Source organism: Anneissia japonica, unplaced genomic scaffold (assembly GCF_011630105.1).
Source record: "Anneissia japonica isolate Jap-2015-1 unplaced genomic scaffold, ASM1163010v1 scaffold24539_len11821_cov106, whole genome shotgun sequence".
Taxonomy (NCBI): domain Eukaryota; kingdom Metazoa; phylum Echinodermata; class Crinoidea; order Comatulida; family Comatulidae; genus Anneissia; species Anneissia japonica.
The window spans coordinates 1,045-10,160 of record NW_022754487.1 but is presented as its reverse complement, the minus strand read 5'-3'; the positions used below and the strand labels follow the sequence as shown (position 1 = coordinate 10,160).

Here is a 9,116-nt window from a genome sequence, read left to right as displayed (position 1 = left end):
AAACAAACAACAAGTAAATGATTATGAACATCTGGTAACCCAAGAAAGTATTAAAAAAACTTATTTCCATTGTGGCCCCTTAGACAAACAATTTCACCGCATAAAATGAACATAAAACAATTAACAACAATAATGTCTATGTAAAATAATTAACACATTAAAATAAGACATTAAAAACACAACTATAATAAGAACTGATGTATGGGCAGGGAGATGTTTATATTTGCCTGGTATAGGCATGGTAATGATATCTTTTAGGCCTATTTGTAATCACATTTAATTTCATACGGAATATGAATCCTGTTGTGAGATATCGTTCATTTTGCTCTATAAATACCAACATATAACCAAGATAAAAACAACTACTTTTATTGTAATAAATGTAATAAAAAAAATTAAAAATTTCTGCACCTCATTGTATTTGTAAAAAGTGTTGACGAGAAACATGAAACGTACATATGATTGGCCTAAAAGTCGGGGAGAAGATACATCAAGTAAATGTTTGCTGCCACCGACGGTCGATCATCGTGATCACATCGCATGCATTTTCACATAATGATAAACAGTCGGCTAGCAAATACGTTAATAAATAATAAAATATATATTCGTGAGTAAAGATTTTCTTATATTATATTTTTATTTCTTTTATCCATCTGTACAAAACCAACTGAAAAATCAACCCTCGTGGTTTGTAATTAGGCCTAACCTAGGCTAGGCCTTACACTACCGACTGTAGGCCACAAGCCCCTGGCAGGCGCGCCTACTGTACTCCTCTTACTACTAAGGGCTAAGCCTAAGGTGAAGGTAGGCTAGGCTAGCTATTCTGGGCTAAAGATTGCCCATTGAGCTGTAAGCCTATATTAAACCTGGTTAAAATGTAGGTCTAGATCAGGGCTTGCCCTAACTTTTTTTGGTAACTAGCCCACTGGGCTAGTTTACTAGAAATTTTACTAGCCTACTAGGCCCTAGGCCTAGCCCGCAGAATAGAAAAAAATTTGTTTCAAAATATTTATTAGCGACAATGAAATTTGAAGGTTGATTTGCAATTTCTGAATTTCTGTAGAATTGCTGTTTGAGCTACCCTCTCAAAATATTGTTGAATAAATGAATAAAAAAAATCCCCCATGTTGCAAAATCGACTCTGGTTATAACAGGGACAGATGAGCATGTATTACATCTCCCTGGTTATAATTTTGGCTTTCTAATATTTAAAAAAGGGCCCAGAAATCAATCAAACCAATGCATCTGTAAAATCTTTAGGTCTCATGTCACTCACCCCCAGTGGCAATAAATCTTGCTTAGGCTAGGCTAGGCTACCTAGGGCTTAGACAAAACCTAGGGCCTAGGCTAGCCTAGCCTACCTATAGCATTGAAGTACTTAATTATTAAAAGTTGAAAATTTTTAAAAATATTGTTATGAGAGAATAATATGAATATAAGGTATTAAATGTTCTAACTACCTAAATTAACCAGATTGAACGATCAAACGATCTTCTATTGAGAGAGAGAGAGAGTAACATGCTATCCTGTAGCGGTTGGTGAATGACTTGGGGATCATCTTAACTACTATGGGACCGAGGCAAAGCACTCAGTGCTTAAAAGCCCCTCTTGTAAATAAAGTCACTATTAGCATATGGTGCAAACTTCAGTGGATGGTTGGAGCATTGAGCCTTGATTTGAAAGTATTAATAGTTGAACATGATACTGCTTCACTAGGAAGTGCATTCCAAAGCAAGGCCACCCTTCTAGAAAACGTATTCCCCCTAACATTAATCCTAGAACAACTAAATTTCATCTTGTATTGATGACCCCTTGTTCGTGATTCCAGGTCAAATTCGAAAAAACACCTCTTGAAATAGAGTCAAAACCCTTAATTATTTTAAACACTTGTATCTTATGTCTAGCGTATACTACCTAAGCTAGGCCCAAGGCATATTATTACAATACTATTAGTACTGGCCTATTTCGATCCAACTCGGCCACAAGTCAACTCGGCCACACGTCAAATAGGCCACAAGTCAACTCGGCCACAATAAACTAGGCCACAGTCAACTCGGCCACAAGTCAACTCGGCAACAATTCAAATCGGCCACAGATCAACTCGATTTGTAGCGTGCCACATAGTGAACCGAAAGCATATAACCATAATTATTATTGGGTGTTTTTTTTAACTAACCGAAATATTGGGATGTTACAAATCAACCATTTTTTCTCAGAATCAAATACCATCAATTGATGCTTTTAACATGATGTTCCTCTGCAACATATGGTGTATCAAAAGCTTATATTTTACCAATTATTAATTTATTATGTGTGTTTTTTTTTTATTAAGATGTGATGTCAATGCAGATCCAGCTCCATTGTCTAAGTATGTGGTAGCATTTGCTAAGAAAGACAAAACCAGAGGAACACCTTAGAAAACTATGCACTGATCAACTGGAAGTGTTTTTACAAACAAGTAAGTAAATCCTACATTCCAGATGAAACACAAGGAGAGAAGCTGATAGAATTCAACAGTGGTGGAGTTGAATACATCAGTGGTTGAGATGCTTGCCTCCTGATCCCAGGATTGTGAGTTCAATTCCTGTAACAGCAGGAATTTTACTCACGACTGAAAACAACTCCACTTCCTAAAGCCTCGTAAAGAGGCTTAGTTTATAAAGCATTATTCTTATCCTGTAAGTGGGGAGTGTACTTGCTGTTGGATGTGAGGGAAATTTAAAAAAAAAGGATAACTGAGCTGCTTTCAATAAAAAAAGTGGCTGGAGGCCCATATCTAAGAAGAAAATATATTTCATACCCCAAGCAAAGAAATACAAGCAACATATTAAGTGCAAACTTTTTCTTGTTTTCTTTCTTTTGTGAACATTTGTATTTTATATGAAATTAAATAATTATGCAAGAAATTAAATGCAAAATGTCAATGATACATAATTATTTATATTTATTTGTTAAGCATATTAGATATAGTAGCAGTTAGTAGGGTTAAAAGAGAGAGTGAACCACTTGACACCTCGTTACAGTTGCACATTGTACATTGACGGTAGGGTGTAAGGGTGTCACTAAGAAATCATATGCACATCTGAGAACATTAAGTTTGTGTTGACTATAGGATGCAGAATGGCCCATAACTATCTCGTACAGATGATGATGTTGCACAAAATCTAAAGCTCTTATATTGAAGCTTGGCTTCAAAAGATTCTATTAAAATAGATGAAATTCAGCATTATATAGTTGGAGGACTCTCTGGGTTAAAACATTTGGAGACAGACCATGCTTTTATTGATATAAACCATTTGTTTTACTTGTCCATATATGTATGCATGTGTTTGTTGATGTTTATTTATGACCTTGTTCCTTCTAAGGTTATTGATGAAGACGATCAAGACTACCAGAGGTCCAGAAGTACCCGGAGCACAAGTGCAAGGTAATGTTAAATCATCAAATATCATTTTAATATAATTAAACTTTATATGAACCACAAGCCTTGTTCACTTCAGTTGAGCCTTTGAGCAAGGCTGTGAATTGGAATAGAGCTGAATAATTGCTGATTATCATGCTTGCCTTCCAATACCAGGGTTCTGTTCAAACCTTATCACAGCATTTTATATTTGTTTCTGCTAAAAGCTTCCATTGCTCTCTTGAATAATTAATAAGCATCTTTCTTCCTGTAATTGAAAGTAGGAATCATAAACAAAAATATTATTAATAAATTAACACCTGCCTACTGTAGTTAAAAACTTTAAGTCTTACATTTCAACAATAGTTTTAATTTAGAATATTAATTAAGATAATGTTTATTTTTGTTTGGTTCTTTTGTTCATAACCATTCATACCTGGTCTTATCAATAAATCCTAAACTATTGAATGTAGAAATCATAAACAAAACAATCATAAAAGTAGCAACTACTTTCAATTTGATTAGAATTATTGATAAATTACAACTTACCTATTGTAGTTACAGACTTCCAAATCTTACAATTCTGCAGTAGTTTTAATAAAGAATATTAATTAAGATTTATATATTTCTTGTTGTCATAACGATGCATGCATATCTGTCCAGCTTATCAAATTCTATTTGATAAAAAACTGTTGTATGCCCATATATAGTCATTATGTACCTATACATGTTCAGAATATGATGTCACCATTTATTTAGACATAGTCTAACAAACTAACAATAGTCACACTATTGTTAGAATGTACCACTGAAAGTTGTCATTGCAAAGCATTTTGGTGTGAGTTCACACTCACTATACTGAAGGATTACTAGCGGTAAAGCTTAGCCTTACCAGTCAATCATGCCACAATAAGAGTCGGTGGCTGATTAGTAAGGTTAGGCACTACTAGCTACAGCTTTAACATTGGCGTTAATTTGAGCCACTCCTCGCCCATGGTTTATCTATTAGAACTAAGTCTTCTCAGTTAAGAACTTGAAATGAAGGTACAGTGTACACATCTAGCTTGTGTCCACTTTAAAAGATTTATTGCATCTTTCGGAGGAGTAGGGGGTTACCCCGATCCTAAGGATGCTGGGAGTTATAGGTTATCCTCCACCTTCCTACATACTTTACTATTGACCACACCCATACTAATTCAGCACAAGGATGCTGGGAGTTATAGGTTATCCTCCACCTTCCTACATACTTTACTATTGACCACACCCATACTAATTCAGCACAAGAAGGATGCTGGGAGTTATAGGTTATTCTCCACCTTCCTACATACTTTACTACTGACCACACCCATACTAATTCGGCACAAGGATGCTGGGATGCCCATTTAGAGGGCAGGCATTTTACTAAAAGTGCGTTGAATTTCATCTATTAGGTGGTTTACATGTAGTATAGTGGCAGCATTTAACAATTGAATTAAATATTTTTCAGGAAGAGGTCGACACGATTACAGAAACAAAGACCAATCGGCAAACAACCAGCACATGGACCATCTCAGTAACATGGCAAATGGCATCAGCACATGTCTGGGAAGCAAATCCGGTAATAACAGACCACAAAGTAGAGGAGGCTTTCGTGGAAGAGGACGCAACAGGGAGCACAACGAGGAAACAATAGAAGCAATTATGATCATCCAGTGCCTCAAAATCTAAAGCCACAGTGTCAGGACTATGAGGGTATGTTACGACTAAGAGTTGCTTATTAACAAAAAAAAAAACAGACCTTGTATGTGGGCTGGTGCCAACTTGCAAACTTGCAATATTATTATACGCATCTAAATTGTAACTCTTAAACTGTTGTTATTTTGTAGCCTTTGACCTGAAGCAAGGGATTACCAACGATCTGTCCGGCCATCTTTTGGGCGGCCAACAATTATTTATGACGGCCACTTTTGCTGTGGTGGCTTGGACGGCTTGGTCTATTCAGCTAGGCCTAGCGTAGTTGGGCTTGGTCTACCTTTAGCAAATTCTTTATATGCCTAATGTACGTGTATAAAATGTTGCAATAAACTAAAGCCAAATTATATTTACATTTGATAAAACAATAATAATATATATTAAATGAATTTGCGTTGATTTCATACCAACATTTGGTGGGAATTCCCAAAAATGTAATGCTAAACCATTGTCTACCGGGTAAAAATTTCACTTACAACACACGTATTATTCATGTTAAAAACATATTTATACCCAGTGCTAGAAAATGGACGGTTCTAAGTCGCCCACAACACTGTACTTCATGCACATGGCTCTTACTCCAGTAATGCATAGTTGGGTTTGGAATTTACACTAGACTAGGGCGAGATGGAGATCCATCTGCATAGTCTAGAAAAGTAATCTGAGTAAACAATCGTAGCCGTGCGCAGCTATAGGTAGGCAACGCAGGTAGCCAGCCTAGGCAAACTAAATTTTATACTTCCAAGGCCTAGGAATTAATGTACCATTAAGATTACGATCCTTGGAGAACTGATAAAAATAATATTGATGCATCTGGTCATGGCGTACAATTGCGAAATATGATCAAACATGCCTAGGGCCATGCTACATACTGACTCTGTTTTCTTTCTTGATTTTATTCTTTTTATCTTGATTAATTTTGTTAATTATATTAGATTCTGACACTTATTTCTACTTTCTCAAATTTACTGTCTAGTCAGAGCACATCACTTAGTGCAGATGATGTTTTCACAAAGGCTGTTGAAATAGGCTGATTTTGCCATTGACACATGTGCAGATATTATGTAAAAAATACCAAGGGACAGATTTAAAAGTTGTCATCCAGGACCCTGGGATTAGAAGGCAAGCATCTTAACCACCAAGTTATTCAACTCTACTCCAGCTTTTTATGTATGCATTCAATTATCTATATTGTAATTATAAGCATTTGTATATAGTCAATAGCTGGGAGGAAAACTGCTATATAAAAGTTTAAATGTAGCTGCCAGACTCATTGCTCTTACTTCTGAGTGTTCCCTACTGTACATCTTCCAATTGGTTACCCATTCATCTGAGAATTAACTTGTTATTTGTATATAAGTTACTCCATAAATCATTCCCCACTACATCTCCAATCTAATTTCACTATTCTGCTGTTTGCACCTGGTTAGGTCTACCTCATCTTCATCATCTACCATTCTTAACTACTGGTCACCTTTATACTTGTGGCAATCATTCTTTTATTGTTGCTGCGCCGAAGCTTTGGAACGAATCTCTTGAGACTGTGTGAGTCTCCATCTTTGACTGGCTTCAAATCTTGGTGGCTCAAATCACATCTTTTTTTCTTTATATTAATTCTGAACTTGGTTCCTTTTCATCTGGTTTTTGTTTTTAGTTCTTCCTTTTTTTGGTGCACTTGGGCTGTGGTGTCTTAGTGCATAGAGATAATTTTGTAATAAATAATAAATTTATATGTAAGTCATATTTAGTGCATTATCACACATACCGTAATTCTCGAATAGAAGCCCATGGGCTACTTCTTTTTTTAGAACCCTAGAATGGGCTTCTTTTGAAGGTGGTATGGTTTTAGAGATGGGCTTCTTTTCAAGATTACTTTTCAAACTGAAAATGGGACTTCTTTTCAAAAAGAATATTGTGAATATTTTGAATTTGCTAGTTTAAAACCTTGTAGGACTACTAAAAACCTTTTTAATTATGGAATTTGCAATCCACTTCTTGCTCCTAATCAGTCATCTGATCTGTATGCGGTACTCCATTTGTTATTGTTTCGAATGCTCGAGTTAATACACTGTAAAGATCGGTGAACTATTTTTGCTGAGTGTGTCTGTTGTAAACGACACAATAATTACTGTTTCTCTATTTTTAACATGAAATTTCTGTTACAATATCACTAGCAAATGTTTTAATGAAATGAAAACAATCAACTTGAAACGATTCAAGCCCGATGACAACAGAAAAAATGTGACTTTGACCTCTGTCAGTCAATAAAATATGGTTAAGCCCTTAATCATTTCATTTTTTATTATTCAGATTGAAGAACAGTTCAGAAAAATTTTCAACGAAATCAAAGGTACTCCATATGAATGTCATATGTGAAGAGAACAGTTTACGCGATCGACAACCAGTTTGCATCACAAAGCTACTGTAGATGGTGAAGGAACTTCAACGAGTTGTTTGTGGATTCTTAAAACAATGCATGATACGATACCGCTCAAGTGGCTAAAATTCAACTAATACTGCAGGAGATTGGTAGGGAAATTGTGTGCAAGACTTACGATGAAGTATGATTTTATTATATATTTGTATAGAAATGTTTACCGACTTTGATTAAATGTATTAGAGTATTTTTCATAGACATGATTTACACGATTATTATTATTGACTGAAATTTCTGTAGTGTAGTTTATTGTATTAGGTCTGTAAAGTTGCATATGAATGCAAAATTTCCAAAAAAAAAAAAAAAACAGCATCCACAACCTCCTCAATTACTTTCACAATCTTGGTATCATTCTGTTCTTTGAAAACCACATACTTCTAAAGCATAGAGTGATAACAAACCCATGGAAGCTGATTGACATCTTGAAAAAATCATCACAGTTGTGCAACCTAATGACAATGAAAAGGTGATTAAAATAATATACATCTCAATTATCATTAATTTCAGTGGCCTTCAGTGATCAAGGTGTGGCATAGGTTTGATGATGAAGGTACTGGAGGAAGAGTTAGCCAAAATCTATGGAGAGATGAGATTAGCAAAGATGAAACTTGCTTTGAGATCTTCTTGCAATTGATGAAGCAGTTTGGACTTCTGTGTGAGTAGATTTGTGTTTTTGCAATAGCAATATAAATTTCATTTTACAGAAAGTTGTTATTAGATTAACTTGCATGAGATTTATTCAGATGTATATTTGATGATTATAAGAAAATTACTCTGGCAAACATAATCTCAATCAAAAATTACTATATAGAATATAGCTACATATTCTCCCCCTTTTCTCAGCTTTAAATTTTTTATTTTAAAATTTGACAGTAAAATCAGGAAAACACATACCGCCGATGTTTTATTTCCAGCATTTTTTGTTGGTAGCAAAAAGTTCTATTCACTTTTTGTTTTGTGTAGCAATTCCAAATTGTGCATGGTATTTTTTTCTGCAGTGATAGTGAATGATTATTAAAGAAAAGAAATTACACTTTTCAAATTTGAAAATCACAACGATGCGTCTTTATTTTTCAACACTCAAATATTCTCTTACTTTAATTTTCCCATCAATTAAATACCACCCTGTGTAGAAGTTGACCTGGTCATGATTACCAATTTACCGACCATGTGACAATAGCATAGGCCGTTGCTTGTCTCACTCCCACTGTCGTACTGTCCCGTATTCGCTGCAAGCAATGTTCGGCCCGGTTTTAAACAGCGAGAAAAAAAGTACACATCCATTAGTCTTGTGCAATAGGATGTAGATTTTACAGTCAAATAATAGGTTAATTGTGTGATAAGTATACAGTATCATCACATTTTAAAAATATATTAGTCTTAAAGCTTAGATACTGGAGCCTTCCCTTTTGTTCACATTATAAAAGTTAATGTAAACTTTAGACAGGCCCATAAGGCCTTGAAATATACAGATTGAGTGACTTTTAGATACTGAAGCCTTCCCTTTTGTTCACATTATAAAAGTTAATGTAAACTTTAGACAGGCCC

General features: G+C 35.0%; 1 long non-coding RNA gene across 1 annotated transcript; it reads left to right on the top strand.

Moving 5' to 3' along the window:
* The first annotated feature begins 519 nt into the window (after positions 1 to 519).
* Positions 520 to 8,816, top strand: LOC117123203. The gene is made up of 6 exons (XR_004447821.1): positions 520 to 607; positions 2,333 to 2,458; positions 4,887 to 5,131; positions 7,442 to 7,692; positions 8,076 to 8,223; positions 8,702 to 8,816. It is a non-coding gene; the product is annotated as an uncharacterized LOC117123203 (long non-coding RNA).
* The last annotated feature ends 300 nt before the right edge of the window (positions 8,817 to 9,116 follow it).